The following is a 19,905-nucleotide window of genomic DNA, read 5'->3' as shown; positions in this document are numbered from 1 at the left end:
GTGTCTATGTCTTAGAGCTATGAATGACCAATGAATCCATCACCTTTCTTAAATGAAAAATGTTTTAATCACAAAAGAACAAGAAGTACATGATTTCGAATTCATCCTTGAAACTAGTTTAATTATTTTGATGTGGTAACAATACTTGTTGTTTTCTGAATGAATGTTTGAACAGTGCATATGTCTTTTGAATTTGTTGTTTATGAATGTTAAAATTGTTGGCTCTTGAAAGAATGATGAAAAAGGAGAAATATTATTTGATAATCTGAAAAATCATAAAATTGATTCTTGAAGCAAGAAAAAGCAGTGAAAAATCAAAAGCTTGCGAAAAAAAAAGAAGAAGGAAAGAAAAAGAAAAAGCAAGCAGAAAAAGCCAATAGCTCTTTAAACCAAAAGGCAAGAGCAAAAAGCCAGTAACCCTTTAAATCAAAAAGCAAGGGTAAAATAAAAAGGATCCAAGGCTTTGAGCATTAATGGATACGAGGGCCCAAAGGAATAAAATCCTGGTCTAAGCGGCTAAACCAAGCTGTCCCTAACCATGTGCTTGTGGCGTGAAGGTGTCAACTGAAAAGCTTGAGACTGAGCGGTTAAAGTCGTGATCCAAAGCAAAAAAAAAAATAGTGTGCTTAAGAACCCTGGACACCTCTAATTGGAGACTCTAGCAAAGCCGAGCCACAATCTGAAAAGGTTCACCCAGTTATGTGTCTGTGGCATTTATGTATCCGGTGATAATACTGGAAAACAAAGTGCTTAGGGCTACGGCTAAGACTCATAAAGTAGCTGTGTTCAAGAATCAACATACTGAACTAGGAGAATTAATAAAACTATCTGGATTCTGAATTCCTATAGATGCCAGTCATTCTGAGCTTCAAAGGATAAAGTGAGATGCCGAAACTGTTCAGAGGCAAAAAGCTACTAGTCCCGCTTATTTAATTGGAACTAAGTTTTATTGATATTTTGGAATTTATAGTATATTCTCTTCTTTTTATTCTATTTAATTTTTAGTTGCTTGGGAACAAGCAATAATTTAAGTTTGGTGTTGTGATGAGCGGATAATTTATACACTTTTTGGCATTGTTTTTAAGTAGTTTTCAGCATGTTTTGATTACTTTTTAGTATATTTTTATTAGTTTTTATTCAAAATTCAAATTTCTGGACATTACTTTGAGTTTGTGTATTTTTCTGTGATTTCAGGTATTTTCTGGCTGAAATTGAGGGACCTGAGCAAAAATCTGATTCAGAGGCTGAAAAAGGACTGCACATGCTGTTGGATTCTAACCTCCCTGCACTCGAAATGGATTTTCTGGAGCTACAGAAGACCAATTGGCGCACTCTCATATGCGTTGGAAAGTAGACATCTAGGGCTTTCCAGCAATATATAATAGTTTATACTTTGCTCAAAGATAAATGACGTAAATTGGCGTTTAACGCCAGTTCTATGTTCCATTCTGGCGTTAAACGCCAGAAACAGGTTACAAGTTGGAGTTAAACGCCCAAAACAGGTTACAACCTGGCGTTTAACTCCAAAAACAGTCTAGGCACGTGTAAAGCTCAAGTCTCAGTCCCAGCACACACCAAGTGGTCCCTGGAAGTGGATTTCTGCACTATCTATCGTAGTTTACTCATTTTCTGTAAACCTTGGTTACTAGTTTAGTATTTAAATAACTTTTAGAGATTTATTTTGTACCTCATGACATTTTACATGCTTCATTTTGTATTTCTCACAGCATGAGTCTCTAAACCCCATGGTTGGGGGTGAGGAGCTCTGCTGTGTTTCGATGGATTAATGCAATTACTACAGTTTTCCATTCAATCACGCTTGTCTCTATTCTAAGATATTCACTCGCACTTCACCCTGATTAATGTGATGATCCGTTACACTCATCATCATTCTCAACCTATGAACACGTGCCTGACAACCACTTCCGTTCTACCTTAGATTGAGTGTGTATCTCTTAGCCTCTTGGTTCATGATCAGAGTCTTCGTGTTATAGGCTAGGATTATTGGCGGCCATTCCTGAGATCCGAAAAGTCTAAACCTTGTCTGTAGTATTCCGAGTAGGATCTGGGATGGGATGACTGTGACGAGCTTCAAACTCACAAGTGCTAGGTGTAGTGACAGACGCAAAAGGATCAATGGATCCTATTCCAACATGAGTGAGAACCGACAGATGATTAGCCGTGCGGTGACAGCGCATTTGGACCATTTTCACTGAGAGGACGGATGGTAGCCATTGACAACGGTGATCCACCAACATACAGCTTGCCATGGAAGGAGACCTGCGTGCGTGAAGAAGAAGACAGTAGGAAAGCAAAGATTCAGAAGACAGAGTGGTGCACGAAATTGGAAATCACAATTCTTCACAAATTCGCACAACTAACCAGTAAGTGCACTGGGTCGTCCAAGTAATACCTTACGTGAGTAAGGGTCGATCCCACGGAGATTGTTGGCTTGAAGCAATCTATGGTTACCTTGTAACTCTTAGTAAGGAAAACAATAAAACAATTCACTTATCAAATTTGATTGCAAGGAATAAAAGAGCATGAAATAAATACTTATTATGCAGTAATGGAGAATATGTTGGAGTTTTGGAGATGCTTTGTCTTCTGAATTTCAACTTTTCTTTTGTATTCCTCTTCCCTCATGCATGAAAAAGTGCAAAGTTCCTTTCATGGCAAGCTCTATGTAAGGTGTCACCGTTGTCAATGGCTACTTCCCATCTTCTCAGTGAAAATGGTCCAAATGCTCTGTCACAGCATGGCTAATCATCTGGAAGTTCTCGATCATGCTGGAATAAGATTGACTATCCTTTTGCGTCTGTCACTACGCCCAGCACTCGCGAGTTTGAAGCCCGTCACAGTCATCCAATCCCAGAATCCTACTCGGAATACCACAGACAAGGTTTAGACTTTCCGGATTCTCATGAATGCCGCCATCAATCTAGCTTATACCACGAAGATTCTGATTAAGAAATCTAAGAAATAATCATTCATTCTAATGTAGAACAGAGGTGGTTGTCAGACACATGTTCATGGATTGAGGAAGGTGATGAGTGTCACGGATCATCACCCTCTCCATAGTTAAGCGCGAATGAGTATCTTAGAGAGGAACACGCATGTTTGAATGGAAAACATAAGTACTTGCATTAATTCATCGAGAGGCTGCAGAGCTCCTCACCCCCAACAATGGAGTTTATAGACTCATGCCGTCAGAAATTACAAAGTTCAGATCTAAAATGTCATGAGATACAAAATAAATCTCTAAAAGTTGTTTAAATACTAAACTAGTAACCTAGGTTTACAGAAAATGAGTAAAATATGATAGATAGTGCAGAAATTCACTTCTGGGGCCCACTTGGTGTGTGCTGGGGCTGAGACTAAAGCTTCTCACGTGCCTGGGCTGTTTTGGGCGTTCAACGCCAGGCTGTAACCTGTTTCTGGCGTTGAACTCCAACTTGTAACGTGTTTCTGGCGCTGGACGCCAGACTGCAAAGTATGGACTATTATATATTGCTTGAAAGCCCTGGATGTCTACTTTCCAACGCAATTGGAAGCGCATCAATTGGACTCGTGTAGCTCCAGAAATTCTATTCCGAGTGCAAAGAGGTCAGGATCCAACAGCATCAGCAGTCCTTTTTCAGCCTGAATCAGATTTTTGCTCAGCTCCCTCAATTTCAGCCAGAAAATACCTGAAATTACAGAAAAACACACAAACTCATAGTAAAGTCCAGAAATATGAATTTTGCCTAGAAACGTATGAAAATAAACTAAAAACTAACTAAAACATACTAAAAACTATATAAAATTAACCCCAAAAAGCGTATAAAATATCCGCTCATCACAACACCAAACTTGAACTGTTGCTTGTCCCCAAGCAACTAGACAAATAAAATAGAATACAAATGAGTCAAGAAACAATAATATCTCAGAATTTTTTTTTTTGAGTGAAGCTCAGATTCTAATTAGATGAGCGAGACTAGTAGCTTTTTGCTTCCGAACAGTTTTAGCACCTCACTTTATCCATTGAAGCTCAGAGTGATTGGCATCTATAGGAACTTAGAATTCAGATAGTGTTATTGATTCTCCTATTTCAGTATGATGATTCTTGAATACAGCTACTTTATGAGTCTTGGCCGTGGCCCTAAGTACTTTGTTTTCCAGTTTTACCACCGGATACATAAATGCCACAGACACATAATTGGGTGAACCTTTCCAGATTGTGACTCAGCTTTGCTAAAGTCCCCAATTAGAGGTGTCCAGGGTTCTTAAGCACACTCTTCTTTTGCTTTGGACCTTGACTTTAACCGCTCAGTCTCAAGTTTTTACTTGACAGCTTCACGCCACAAGCACATGGTTAGGGACAGCTTGGTTTAGCCGCTTAGGCCAGGATTTTATTCCTTTAGGCCCTCCTATCCACTGATGCTCAAAGCCTTGGGATCTTTTTTATTTACTCTTGCCTTTTAGTTTTAAGGGCTATTGGCTTTTTGCTCTTGCCTTTTGGTTTTAAGAGCTTTGGCTTTTTCTGCTTGCTTTTTCTTTTTTTCTTTCTCTATAATTTTTTTTCTGCAAGCTTTTGTATTCACTGCTTTTTCTTGCTTCAAGAATCATTTTTATGATTTTTTAGAGTATCAATAACATGTCTCATGTTCATCATTCTTTCAAGAGCCAACATATTTAACAGTCTTAAACATCAAATTCAAAAGACATATGCACTGTTCAAGCATTCATTCAGAAGACAAAAAGTATTGCCACCACATATAAATAATTAGAATTTTTCTTATTAAAAACTCAAAAATTATTGACTCCTTATTCTAAAGAAAACCTTCTATTTTATTCATGTTTAATGATGATGAGAAAAATAAATTATAGCTTAATTGGAGATAAAATAAAAAATATAGATACTAATTACGACTATATGACTCCAAAGGTAAAACTCAAATAAATAAAAAAAAGTTATCACAGGGTTAAGGTTAAGATCAGAACTCAACAACCTTGACTTTGGGAAGTGGATGCCTCTTTAGTCTGTGGAGTGCTTGGCCCTTCAAGAGATAGTTTCTGACGCTTTAGTTCTCTTAATTCACGCCCTTGCACTTCTTGTTCTTTGAGCAGTTTGCAAGGCATGCTGTTTTGATTTTGCTGTTCTTCCTTCATTTGGTCCATGGTTTCTTGCAACTTAGTAACTCATGCTTCAAGATGCTCCCAGTATTCAAATTGAGGGAGTTCTGGTAGGAATTCTTGTGCCCTCCTCTTGATGGGGTCATCTTGCATTTGTTATTTTTCCATTGTGATTTTAGTGATTGGTTGCTCCACTGAGATATACTCTGTTATTCCCATCTTTACTCCAACATCTTTGCAGAGCATAGAGATTAGGCTTGGATAAGCCAACCTGGCATCCTTGGAGTTCTTGTTGGCAAGTATGTAGAATTCAGATGGGTTCAGTTGATGAACTTCTACTTTTTTTCCCAACATAATGTAATGGATCATCACTACTATTCTAATATTGACTTCAGAGCGGTTGCTGGTGGGCAATATAGAACACCCAATGAAGTCCAGCCATCCTCTGGCGACTGGTTTGAGATCTTCTCTCTTGAGTTGATTTGGGACACCCCTTGTGCTGGTGGTCCACCTGGCTCCAGGGATGCATATATCCTCTAGAATCTTATTCAGGCCTTTGTTTGTTCTCATCATTCTCCTATTGAAGGAGTCTGGGTCATCTTTCAGCTGAGGTAGCTTAAAGATCTCCCTGATTTTGTCAGGGTGAATGTGAACAATCTTTCCTCTGACCACAGTCCTATAGTCATAGAGGGCAGCTCCAGATATTCTCTGCCTGTCTGTTTGCCACAGATTAGCATAGAATTCCTGAACCATATTCCTTCCCACTTTCGTTTCAGGATTAGCTAGGACTTCCCAGTTCCTGTTTTGAATCTGCTCTTGGATCTCCGGATATTCATCTTCTTTCAGGTCGAACTTGACTTTCGGGATCACAAATCTTATACCCATTATTTTGTAGTAATAGTCTGAATGTTCTTTGGTTAAGAACCTCCCTTGATTCCAAAGTGGTTTTGGAACACTCTCTTTCTTGCCTCTTGGAGTGGGTTGTTTTCCTTTTGGAGCCATGATCTTAGTGGGTATGGTTTAGTGATCACGGATAAACATACCAAACTTAGAGGATTGCTTGTCCTCAAGCAAAAGAAAAGAAAGGAGAGGGATAGAAGGAGAGCTAGTGTTGAATGGTGGATGAGAGGAAGGAGGCCGAATGTGTTTTTAAAAGGGGGGGTGGGTTTTCGAAAATAGGGAGAAAGATAAGATAGAAGATATGATTTAAAAAGAGATAAGTATGATAAAAAAATATAATTTTAAATTGAAAAGATATGAAAGATATTTGAAAAAGATAAATTTGGATTTTTGAAAAAGATAATATGGAGATTTGAAAAAGATATTGATTAGTTGAAAAGATTTTTGAATGAAAAGAGATAGATTTGTTTTGAAAATTTTGAAAAAGAGTTGAATTGGATAAAAAAAAAGGATTTGTGCTTATGGATTAAGATACATTTGATATTTTTAAAGTAGGGTTTTTAGAAATTAGGGATTTTAGAAATCAGGGTTTGTAACATGTTTATGCAAGAAATCATGAATTGAAACATGAAAATTAAAATTAAAATGAAAAATATGAAGTAAAAATGAAATTACCTCCTCCCCACCATCCTGGCGTTTGAACGCCCAAACGCTGCATGTTTTGGGCGTTCAACGCCCAACTGCTGCTTCTCCTGGCGTTCAACGCCCAGCTGTTGCTTCTTTCTGGCGTTGAACGCCAGGAACTCCTTTGTCACTGGGCGTTTTTCTGAACGCCCAGGACGCTGTAAATCTGGCGTTAAACGCCCAGAAGGAGCTTCTTTCTGGCGTTCAACACCCAGAAGATGCTTCTTTCTGGCGTTTAACGCCCAGATGGCTATCCTTACTGGCGTTCAACGCCCAGTGGATGCTTCTTTTGGGCGTTGAACGCCCAAAACAGACTTTTACTGGCGTTTTCTTGCCAGTGAGCTCTTTTTCTCTGTTTTGTGTGCAGAATCCTTTTGTAACCCTGTAAACTTACACAATTGACTCTTTACCTTAGTATCAATGAACTTTATATAAACAAATAAAATCAAGAATAGGGCAAAATGCTTAGAGGAAGTGATGCGCTATGGCTGGGTTGCCTCCCAGCAAGCGCTTCTTTATTGTCTTTAGCTGGACCTTGCTGAGTTTTTAATCTAGCCTCAGCCTTGAGTACTCTTGCTCAACATTGCCTTCAAGATAGTGCTTGATTCTCTGTCCATTAACAATGAACTTCTTATCAGAATCAATATCTTGAAGCTCCACATAACCATATGGTGATACACTTGTAATCACATATGGTCCCCTCCACCGGGACTTCAGTTTCCTGGGGAATAGCCTGAGCCTAGAGTTAAACAACAGAACCTTTTGTCCTGGTTCAAAGATTCTAGATGATAGCTTTCTGTCATGCCACCTTTTTGACTTCTCTTTACAAAGCTTGGCATTTTCGAAGGCAGTGAATTTGAATTCCTCTAGCTCATTCAGCTGGAGCAATATTTTTTCTCCAGCTAGTTTGGCATCAAAGTTTAGGAATCTAGTTGTCCAGTAGGCCTTATGTTCCAGTTCCACGGGCAGGTGACAAGCCTTACCATACACAAGTTGGTACAGAGAGGTCCCTATAGGAGTCTTGAATGCTGTTCTGTAATCCCACAGAGCATCATCCAAGCTTCGTGCCCAATCCTTTCTACGGGTACTTACAGTCCGTTCCAGGATTCTTTTTAGTTCTCTGTTAGAAATTTCAGCTTGCCTATTTGTCTGTGGATGATATGGAGTCGCCACTTTGTGGCGAATCCCATACCGGACCATGGCAGAGTAAAGCTGTTTGTTGCAGAAGTGAGTGCCCCCATCACTGATTAGTACCCTAGGGACACCAAACCTGCTGAATATATATTTCTGGAGGAACTTCAGCACTGTTTTAGTATCATTGGTGGGTGTGGCAATGGCCTCAACCCATTTTGATATATAGTCAACTGCCACCAGAATATAAGTATTTGAGTATGATGGTGGGAAAGGTCCCATGAAATCAATACCCCATACGTCAAACAACTCAATCTCCAAGATTCCTTGTTGAGGCATGGCGTAACTGTGAGGTAAATTACCAGCTCTCTGGCAACTATCACAGTTACGTATAAACTCTCTGGAATCTCTGTAAAGTGTAGGCCAGTAAAAACCACATTGGAGGACCTTGGTGGCTGTTCGCTCACCTTCGAAATGACCTCCATATTGTGACCCATGGCAATGCCATAAGATCCTTTGTGCTTCTTCCTTAGGCACACACCTACGGATTATGCCGTCTGCACATCTCTTAAAGAGATAGGGTTCATCCCACAAGTAGTACTTTGCATCAGTAATTAATTTTTTCTTTTGTTGCCTACTGTACTCCTTGGATATGAACCTTGCAGCTTTGTAGTTTGCAATGTCTGCAAACCATGGTAATTCCTGAATGGCGAACAAATACTCATCTGGAAAAGTTTCAGAGATCTCAATAGAGGGGGAGGACGCCCCTTCCACTGGTTCTATCCGGGACAGATGGTCAGCCACTTGGTTCTCTGTCCCTTTTCTGTCTCTTATTTCTATATCAAACTCTTGCAGAAGCAACACCCATCTTATGAGTCTGGGTTTTGAATCCTGCTTTGTAAGTAGATATTTAAGAGCAGCATGATCTGTGTACACAATCACTTTTGATCCTACTAAGTATGATTTAAACTTGTCAATGGCATAAACCACTGCAAGCAATTCTTTTACTGTGGTTGTGTAATTTTTCTGGGCATCATTCAAAACACGACTAGCATAATAAATGACATGCAGAAGCTTGTCATACCTCTGCCCCAGTACTGCACCAATGGCGTGATCACTGGCATCACATATTAATTCGAATGGTAATGTCCAGTCTGGTGCAGAGATAACTGGTGCTGTGACCAGTTTAGCTTTCAGAATTTCAAACGCTTGCAGGCACTCTGTGTCAAACACAAATGGCGTGTCAGCAGCTAGCAGGTTTCTTAGAGGTTTTGCAATTTTTGAAAAATCCTTTATAAACCTCCTATAGAATCCTGCATGCCCCAGAAAGCTTTTGATTGCCTTAACATTGGCAGGTGGTGGTAATTTTTCAATTACCTCTATTTTAGCTTGAGCCACCTCTACTCCCTTGTTTGAAATTTTATGCCCAAGGACAATCCCTTCAGTCACCATAAAGTGACATTTTTCCCAGTTTAAAACCAGGTTGGTCTCTTGGCATCTTTTCAAAACCAGTGTCAGGTGATCAAGACAGGAGCTGAATGAGTCTCCATATACTGAGAAGTCATCCATGAAGACTTCCAGAAATATTTCCACCATATCAGAGAAAATAGAGAGCATGCATCTCTGAAAGGTTGCAGGCGCATTACACAGCCCAAAAGGCATCCTTCTGTAAGCAAATACTCCAGATGGACATGTGAATGCTGTTTTCTCTTAATCCTGGGGATCTACTGCAATTTGGTTGTAGACTGAATAGCCATCCAAAAAGCAGTAATAATTATGACCTACTAGTCTTTCTAGCTTCTGGTCTATGAATGGTAAAGGAAAATGATCCTTTCTGGTGGCTGTATTGAGCCTTCTGTAATCAATACACATGCGCCACCCTGTAACTGTTCTTGTAGGAACCAGTTCATTTTTTTCATTATGAACCACTGTCATGCCTCCCTTTTTAGGGACAACTTGAACAGGACTCACCCAGGAGCTATCAGAAATAGGATAAATAATCCCAGCCTCCAGTAATTTAGTGACCTCTTTCTGCACCACTTCCTTCATGGCTGGATTTAGCCGCCTCTGTGGTTGAACCACTGGCTTAGCATCATCCTCCAATAGGATTTTGTGCATGTATCTCGCTGGGCTTATGCCCTTAAGGTCACTTATGGACCACCCAAGAGCTGTCTTGTGTGTCCTTAGCACTTGAATTAGTGCTTCCTCTTCCTGTGGATTTAAAGCGGAGCTTATGATCACTGGAAAAGTATCACCTTCTCCCAGAAATGCATATTTCAGGGATGGTGGTAATGGTTTGAGCTCGGGTTTAGGAGGTTTTTCCTCTTCCTGAGGAAATTTCAGAGACTCTTTCAATTCCTCTGAATCCTCTAGATCAGGTGGAACATCTTTAATGATGTTTTCCAGCTCTGATTCGAGACTCTCAACCATGTTGATCTCTTCTACCAAAGAGTCGATAAGATCAACTTTCATGCAGTCTTTTGGTGTGTCTGGATGCTGCATGGCATTGACAGCATTCAACTTAAACTCATCTTCATTGACTCTCAGGGTTATTTCCCCCTGTTAGACATCAATGAGAGTTCGTCCAGTTGCTAGGAAAGGTCTTCCTAGAATGAGAGTAGCACTCTTGTGCTCCTCCATCTCCAGTACTACAAAGTTAGTGGGAAAGGCAAATGGCCCAACCCTGACAATCATGTCCTCAATCACGCCTGATGGGTATTTAATGGAGCCATCAGCAAGTTGGAGACATATCTGGGTTGGTTTAACTTCTTCAGTTAAACCAAGCTTTCTGATAGTGGATGCAGGTATTAGGTTGATGCTTGCCCCAAGATTGCATAAAGCTGTCCTGGTGCAATTTCCCTCTAATGTGCATGGTATCAGAAAGCTTCCGGGATCTTTAAGCTTTTCAGGAAAGCTTTTCAGAATGACTGCACTGCATTCTTCTGTGAGGAGAACTCTTTCAGTTTCTCTCCAATCCTTCTTATGACTTAAGATCTCTTTCATGAACTTGGCATAAGAAGGTATTTGCTCAAGTGCTTCTGCAAACGGAATCTTTATTTCAAGAGTCCTGAGATAATCTGCAAAGCGAGCAAATTGCTTATCCTGCTCCTCTTGGTGGAGTTTTTGAGGATAAGGTATCTTGGCTTTATATTCCTCAACCTTAGTTGCTGTAAGTTTATTTCCTACAGAAGTGGTTGAAGAAGCCTTTTTAGATGGGTTGTCATTAGCACTTGTGTATGTCTGATCCCTCTCTGGCAATTGAGTGCCAGAGTTAGAAGCTGGAGTGACGTTAGATGCCAACTCTTCATCTGTTCCTGGCGTTTGAACACCAGAACTGTGCTTCTTTTATGCATTCAACGCCAGTTCCTTGCTTGTTTCTGGCGTTGAACGCCAGTCCTGAGCATGGTCTGGGCGTTCAGCGCATGCCTTCCACCCAATCTCTGGTGTTTTAGCGCCAGAATTATTTCTCTCCGGGCTCTTACTGTCCTCAGATGGATTTTGGGTAGTTTGCTCTTTTCTTGGCTTCCTGCTACCTTGAGGTGGGGTATTTAATGTCTTCCCACTTCTTAATTGAACTGCTTGGCATTCTTCTGTTATTTGTTTTGACAGCTGCTGCTTTGTTTGCTTTAATTGTACTTCCATATTTATATTAGCCATCCTTGTCTCTTGTAGTCTATCCTTGAATTCGGCTAACTGCTTTGTTAGAAAATCCAATTGCTGATTGAATTCAGCAGCTTGTTCTACCGGACTAAGTTCAGCAATTACTGTTTTAGCCTCTTCTTTCATGGGAGGGTCACTGCTTAGATACAGATGCTGATTTTTGGCAACTGTATCAATGAGCTCTTGAGCTTCTTCAATTGTCTTTCACATGTGGATAAATCCACCAGCTAAGTAATCTAGAGAGGTCTGAGCTCTTTTTGTAAGCCCATAATAGAAGATGTCTAGCTGAACCCACTTTGAAAACATTTCAGAGAGGCATTTTCTTAGCATCTCTCTGTATCTCTCCCAAGGATCATAAAGAGATTCATTATCTCCTTGTTTAAAGCCTTGGATGTCCAGCCTTAGCTGTGTCATCCGTTCTGGAGGAAAGTATTGATTCAGGAATTTTTCTGTCAGCTGTTTCCATGTCCCTATGCTAGCCTTAGGTTGGTTATTTAACCACCTCTTGGCCTGGTCTTTTACAGCAAATGGAAACAGTAATAATCTGTAGACATCCTGATCTACTTCCTTATCATGTACTGTGTCAGCAATTTGTAAAAACTGTGCCAGAAACTCTGTAGGTTTGATGTGCAGAAAATGATCCGACACAAAACTCACCGGCAAGTGTACCGGGTCGCATCAAGTAATAATAACTCACATGAGTGAGGTCGATCCCACAGGGATTGAAGGATTGAGCAATTTTAGCTTAGTGGTTGATTTAGTCAAGCAGATCAAGAGTTGCTTGAGTGATTTGTGATTAACAGAAATTAAATTGCATGAAAAGTAAAAGGAGAGGGGTAAATTGCAGGAAATTAAAGAGAACAGAAAATAAAAGTGCTGAATCTTAAAGAACAAGAAATTAAATGGCAGAAACTTAGAATGTAAGAAATGTAAATTGCAGAATCTTAGAATGCAAGAAATGTAAATGGCTTGAATTGTAACTGGATCAGGGATGTGGGATTGCAAAAATTAAACAAGAGAGCAGTAAATCTCAACAAACAGAAACGTAGAAGATGGATCTAACTGAACCGGATCTTAAATGCAAATGAAAATAAACTTGGTGTAGCAATGTAACAAGGAAATTGAAATTGAAAGATGTAGATCTCAGGACTCAAGAGACTAGATAACCAAGTCTAGATCTCACTGCCTTCTTAGATCCAAATTTAAAATTCAATTGCAAAAGATTAAAAATCAAAACAGAAGAAAACTTGGATTCAAATCTCAATTCTCCAATGGTGCAGTGAAAGAAACAAAAAGAGATCTCAAGGTGAGATTGAGACAGAATTTCCTCAATTCTTCAACACCCAAGACTCTAAATCTCCAAATAGCTCAAAACCCAAAGGTTCTCTACTGTGAATACTATGAAAACTCTTAAAGAAAACTCTAAAATGAAAAACTCCCTAAAACTTCAAATCCTAAGCTATTTATACACTTTCTTCAAATGATCATTAAGCCTTGAATTGGGCCTTTAGTCTTGATGGAATTGGGTTGATAGTGGCCTCCGTTGCTTGCTCTTGGTGTTGGGAAGAAATCCATTAGTGAACCGGGCCATGAACCATTCACGTTTGAGCCAACGTTTGAGGCAAACGTTGACTCAAACGTTACTTGTGTCTAATTATGCAGCCAAGTCCATTTTCTGTCCTCCATGTTTGGCTCAACGTTTGAGGTCAAACATGAGCTCAAACGTGGATCACCCCAAGCTCTCTTTTTGGCCAACGTTTGGCCCAACGTTTGAGGCAAACGTTGGCGCAAACGTGGCTCATCTAACTCATCAATCAGGGGTGCTCTTCCATGCTCTTTCTTGCCAAAATGTAGCCAACGTTTGACCTCACGTTTGAGGCAAACGTTGGCTTAAACGTCGCTGCCCAGAAGCTCTAACTCTACTCTTTTAGGCGCCAACGTTTGACCTCATGTTTGAGGCAAACGTTGGCGCAAACGTTGCCCTTTCAGGAGTGCCATTTTTCTTCCTTTTAGGCGCCAACGTTTGACCTCACGTTTGAGGCAAACGTTGGCGCAAACGTTGCCTTCTAGGAGCTTCTTCTTCAGCGAACGTTTGCCTCAACGTTTGAGGTCAAACGTTGGCTCTTTTCCAGGGTGTTCTTCATCTGCTACTCACGTTTGAGTTGACGTTTGAGGCAAACGTCATCTCAAACGTGAACTCCTCTTTTCAAGCCCATTCTTGCAACCTTCTTCCAAGCTTTATTCCTCCTGTCATCAATCAACAATTGTATCAAAGCTATGCCATAATCATGAGAGTTATCCTTCTTCTTGTCACACAAGCAATTATGGCACAAAAACTGATGAAAATGCATCAATTCATCCATGGTTGATTGAATCAAAGGAAAAATGAAATTCAATCCAATTAGCTTACTTGTGGCTTAAGAAAGTGCATAAAACCAAATAAAAACAAAGGAAAAAGACTAGTGGAACTAGGCTAAGATGACTTGTCATCACAACACCAAACTTAAAACTTGCTTGTCCCCAAGCAAGAAAAGAGTTATTAAGAAGAAAGAATGAAAACAAAAGAGAATGCTCATGTTAGCAGAGTGTTATTGGTAGCTCATGGGGTTTTATGCAGATGTGTAACTACTCACTTCTTATTGACAAGTAGGCCTAGAAAGTTCTCTCTAAGCATCAAGCAAGACACTGCTATGACCTCTCATTATTCCTTTGTCCTTGTTTATTGAATTTTTTTTTTATAAGCTTTAGTTCAGTGTCATGTGTAACAAGCTCTTTTCTTTATTTATGCTTGACACATTATTCACTTTAGACACTTGGCTCATATCCCTTCTTAGAACATTGATGCCCAGCACCTCTTTGGGTTACTAAATGTCTTGTAGCTAGGTTGCTCTTGATAGTAGACTTTCAGTTGATAATCCCGGGTTAGTTAACCCAAGTTACCAAGTGTTAATGCACTCCAAAGAACTTAATAATCCAAGCAGATCCTAGTACAAAGATACCACAGGCATATATTCTAAAGTTCAAACTATTGGTGTCTAGCTTTGTTTCTTTTTATTTTTCTTTTGTTCTGTTGCCACTTTTGGCTTTTTCTCTTCTCTTTTTGTTTTTCTTTTCACCCAAGGACTTTTATTTTGTTGAGATTCATAGACAGTGAACTACTTTCTTCTTAAAAAGAGAACAAGCTATTCCTTTTATTCACTAATAATGAGTTGCCACACAATCACACATACATACCACCACTTACTATTATTTGACTTCTAGCTAACAATGAACCATCTTACTTCATGCTTCAAACATTTCTTTTATTGAATTGAAAAGATGCAGGGGACAAAGCATGCATTAGTTAAGTGAAAGTAAACACACAAGCACACACCTAGACTAACTTACTTATTTTAAGAAAACAAACATAATGCAAAGGCCATTAACTAAAATGACCTAATAAGGATGCAAAGACTACTTTATACAGAAATGATGCATGCTTTCTTTGTAGTAAAGAGCAGGTCCACCTTTCATGTATCAAGCTTTTTCTTGCTTCTTTCATTTGCTTGGGTGCTGGTGTTCCCTGTGTCCATGTCTGTTGTCTGTTGACCCCGCCAAAACCCAGCTTTATTCATCGCCTCCTCTACTCTATCTTCAAGTCTCATAGCCTTGCTTACTTCTATCTCACTTTTCCCTTTGAAGAACTCATCGAAAGTTGGAAATGCTGGATCCATGTTGTGCAGATGCTCTCCAATATAGTTCATTTTGATTTGACTATTTATGTTGTAGTCGGCTTGGACTTCATATCTTGCATCTTGGAGAGTTGTGAACTCTTTGAGAGCCCTCATATTTTCAGCTTGCATTTGTGCTAACTTTCCAAATGATTCGTGAGATTGAAAAGCATGCTCCTCTTGCATCACGAAAAATTTTGACTCAAACTCACTTTGTCTGTTCATCATTCTCAGCTGCCATTCCTCTTGCTCTTGTTGGTTTTTCATGTAGTGGGAATGGTATTCCTCTTGCCTTTCTTGAATTCTCATGTATTGTTGTGATAATCTTCCAATTGCTTCCTGCATTTGAGTCATATCTAGAGTGTTATGTGGTGGAATGTGTTGCTGTTCTTCTTCCTCTTGTGGCTCTTCTTCCTCTTGTGGCTCTTCTTCCTCCATTGGTTCATTTCTTTGCCTTCTTCTTGGTAGTCTTCGGCTCTGCTGTGCTTCAGTAACGATCATCATTCTTTCAATGGTTATAGGCATGCCCGGGTTCAGCCATGTTGGATTTGCCTCTTCCATTGGCACCTTGGCTTTCATACATAAACGCATAATGGTACTCGGGTAGTGTAGCCACCCTTCGGCCAAATTTTTCTCTGCTAACCTTTGAATGTCATTTGCAATTATCTCATGGATCTTCACTTCTCCTCCTATTATTATGCAATATAACATGATAGCTCTCTTCTTATTGACCTCCGAGTTGTTTACTGTGCCTAAGATTGATCTCTTCATTAGCTCATACCAACATTTTGCTTCAGGAGTGAGATCTCCTCTTCTCAAGTACTTGTACTTGTTTTTAGTAGTTCCTACCCACTTCGTGTTGACTACACTAATCTCACTGGCAATCTCATCATAGTCTTGCTCTTCATTTAGCCTTTGATGGTATCCTGGCTTATCAAAATGGGTTGCCCTCAGTTTCAATGCTTTCATGATAGTGTTTGGGCTAAAATCTACTTCAGTTCCCCGCACATAACTCTTATAAGTTGGAGCTTGATTCATTTCGATCCTTAGGGTATTGGCGTAGAATTCCTATATAATGTTCGCATTGATTTTGGTAATTGGTGAAATGAGCTCCTCCCACCTCCTCTTCCTAATCTTGGCTTTCATTTCTTGGCACTCATCGTCCGGCAATAGAAGTGGAACCTCTGGATATATCTTCTTCTGCCTCATCCATTCAAGTTGTAGTTGATGGTACCAAGATCTAAATTTCCACTGGTCAAATTCAGGGGTGTTTTCTTCAACCATGGGCTCCTTTCCTCTCCTTCGTTTGGTTCTTGAGGAAGAGGCCATGATTGCTTGATTGGTTGATCTTTTTGAGGTTAGAGGGGGTGTGAAGAAAGTTGGAGATTTTGATGTGTTCAGAGAAAAATTTGGGGCTGAGCTTATATGATGAAGAATGATGGAGGGAATGGAGTTTGAATGGTTGGATTGCAAGGGGTGTGCAACTCTTCGGTTATGTGCATGGCTTTGAAGGTGGTGTGTTATGATTACTTAAATGAACAATGGGGGGCTGGGATACAATTGGGTGTTATGCGAATCAAAGGTGTGCATGTGAGGGTGAATGAGGACAAATTTTTACTTCTTCAATGATTTTCAACGTGATCATTCCAAGGAGTGGCAGATTCACTTTTTGAGACATTTGATGGGATTTTGTCCTCATGCTATGCTCTCCCTTTGTCTTGTCTCTTTCATTGAGTGTTCTTTGACCACCTAACCATCACAACAAGACAACAAAGATCAACATTATCAAACCGTGGCAAGAGTACTTCCTTTATTAACAACTATGTGAACTCTCATTCCTTATATCTATTTTAACCGTGACTTTTCTTGGAGGACACCAAACTTAATGTTTGGTCATATAGTTAAAAAAATGTTTATTCCTCCAACTAGTGTTCTTGAAATCCCAATGTCACTCTTGGTTAAATATTTATAAGAAATGCTTTCATAAATTTTTTTTTTGGTGCATGATTTTTTTTTTAATTTTCATGAAGAGAAAGGAATTTTTGATCTTCTGAAAATGTCCACCTATGCAGACACCAAACTTAGTGTTTGGTCATATGCTTTATCAGGATAACTAAGCATACAGTATGAAAATATTTGTAACACTGGTTTGGTGTGCTTGAAGGCACACCAAACTTAGAAGCCTTAGCATATGTTTCAAACAGTGCATGCATTCATTAAGTACGTTCATGAAAAGAAAAGAAATCATGCTCAGGTGATCATAGCTTATTAAATTTTAAAATGACATAAATCTTAAATCATGGGTTGCCTCCCATGGAGCGCTCTTTTATTGTCACTAGCTTGACACTGGGGCTTTCTTTTATGGTGGTTGATGATTGTAGTGCCTCAACTTGTCCCCCCTGACTGTGATCCTCCTCTTTGTTCCTTGATGTTCAATTTCAGCATGTTCTAATGAAAGTATATTGCTGACAGTGTAGTAGTCATCAGTCTGTTGGTTTGTTCCCAGTTGTTGGTAGATCAATTGCACTTTATCACCTTTGGACAGCCCTTCTGTTGGAATCTTTCTGTTCTTCCAACCCCTTTTTGTTTTGTTCTTGTGTTTCTTCCTTCCTTTTGTTGACCTTTCTTCTTTGGCCGTAGATTTACCTTGGAGATTTCTCTTCTTAGTGGCTAACACTACAATGTCCTCTTGAACTTCTTCATTATTTTGCATAGATTCTTTCCTTCTTTGATTTGTTAAATCATTTATCTCTTGTTTGGGAGGGCAGCTGTTGTCTGTCTTGTTGATCTCCTCCTTCCATTGTAGATTTTCTTTATTTTCTGTACCATCCTTCTTTTTATAATTGAACTGTGCTTCTGGCAGTAAACTTAGAGTGATACTCTCATCATGCATCCTGAGGATTAATTCTCCTTGTTCTACATCTATGATGGCTCTTGCAGTAGCTAAAAATGGCCTTCCCAAGATGATTGAATTGTTTTCTTCTTCTTCAGTGCTCAGTATTACAAAATCCGCAGGGAAAATGAACTTGTCAACCTTAACTAAAAGGTTTTCAGTCACTCCTTTGGGATGTACTACTGACTGATCCACTAATTCCAAGGACATCTGTGTTGGTTTCACCTTCCCTATGCCAAGCTTTTTCACTAAAGATGATGGAATTAGATTTATGCTTGCTCCTAAGTCACACATCCCCTTGCTGATAAATAGACTTCCAATGGTGCAAGGTAGGAAGAAACTTCCAGGATCTTCCAGCTTGGGAGGGAGTCCTTTTCTGATGAGCGCACTACATTCTTCAGTGAGAAGCACAGTTTCCTTCTCCAGCCAACTTCTTTTCTTGTTAATGAGTTCCTTCAAGAACTTGGCATATAAGGGCATCTGTTCCAATGCTTCAGCTAGGGGAATGTTGATTTCCAGCTTCTTGAAAGTTTCCAGGAACTTGCGGAAGTGTTGATCCTTGGTTTCTTTGTTGAACCTCTGAGGGTATGGTAGTGGAGGTGTAATGATCTTTACCCCTTGCTGCTGTCCTTGAATTACTTCCTTTGAATTATGTGGCTGGTTGTCTTTCTCTTTGAGTTTCTCTGGGACATTTCTTCTTGTTGTCATGTCCTCATTGCTAGCTTCCCCTTTCTCTGATGGCTCTTTGTTGCTATCCAAAGGCTTCTTGGTTACCTCCTTGTTGTTTTCTATCAATGTTTTTCCACTCCGTAATTGTATAGCTTTGCACTCTTCTTTTGGATTAGGAATGGTGTCACTCGGAAGTGAGCTTGAAGGTTTCTCAACAGAAATCTGTTTGGAGATTTGCCCAATCTGCCTTTCTAAGCTCTTCATGGAATCTTCATGGTTCTTGGTTGTCATTTCTTGGTGTTTCCACATTTTGTCTATCAAGGTTTCCAAGTTAGTGAGTCTTTGAGATTCATATGATGCTTGTGGTGGGTTGTGAGATGTGGGTGGTGGATGGTGGGCATTTTGATTGGTGGGTTGGTAGTGGTTGGGATTGGGGCAGTTGTTTTGAGGTTTTCTGTAAAGGTTTTGGTTAGTTTGCTGCTGGTTGTGGTTTTGGTTGTTTCTGGAAGTATTTTGGTTTGAGTTCCTCTGCCATGGTTGTTGGTTCTGGTTGTGATTATCTCCCCATCTGAGGTTTGGGTGGTTCTTCCAGGATGGATTATATGTGTCACCATATACTTCATTCTGTCCAGAATTTTGGTTGTGCATGTACTGGACTTGTTCTTGCTGCTGCTCCTCTTGAGTTTCTTCATTTTGCACCCATGTGGATGATGGTTGGCTTGTGTTAACTGCTGCAACTTGGAGGCTATCAATCCTCTTGGCCATTTGCTCAAATTGTTGTTGAATTTGCTGCTGCATCATCTTGTTTTGAGCCAAGATTGAGTCTACTCCTTCTAGCTCCATTACTCCTCTCCTTTGTGATGGTTGGCGGTTTCTTTGATGAGCAAAGAAATATTGATTGTTGGCCACCATGTCCACAAGATTCTGGGCTTCCTCAGCAGTTTTCATTAGTTGTAGTGAGCCTCCAGCAGAATGATCTAATACTTCTTGAGATTTCAATGTCAGGCCTTCATAGAAATTTTGCAGCACGTCCCATTCATTGAACATCTCTGGAGGACACTTTCTGATTAAAGCTTTGTACCTCTCCCATGCTTCATACAAGGATTTGGCATCTAATTGTGTAAATGTCTGCACCTCGGTTTT

This window comes from Arachis ipaensis, chromosome B4 (assembly GCF_059453495.1).
Source record: "Arachis ipaensis isolate K30076 ecotype BB chromosome B4, ASM5945349v1, whole genome shotgun sequence".
Lineage (NCBI taxonomy): Eukaryota > Viridiplantae > Streptophyta > Magnoliopsida > Fabales > Fabaceae > Arachis > Arachis ipaensis.
Note: the sequence above shows the minus strand (reverse complement) of the source record.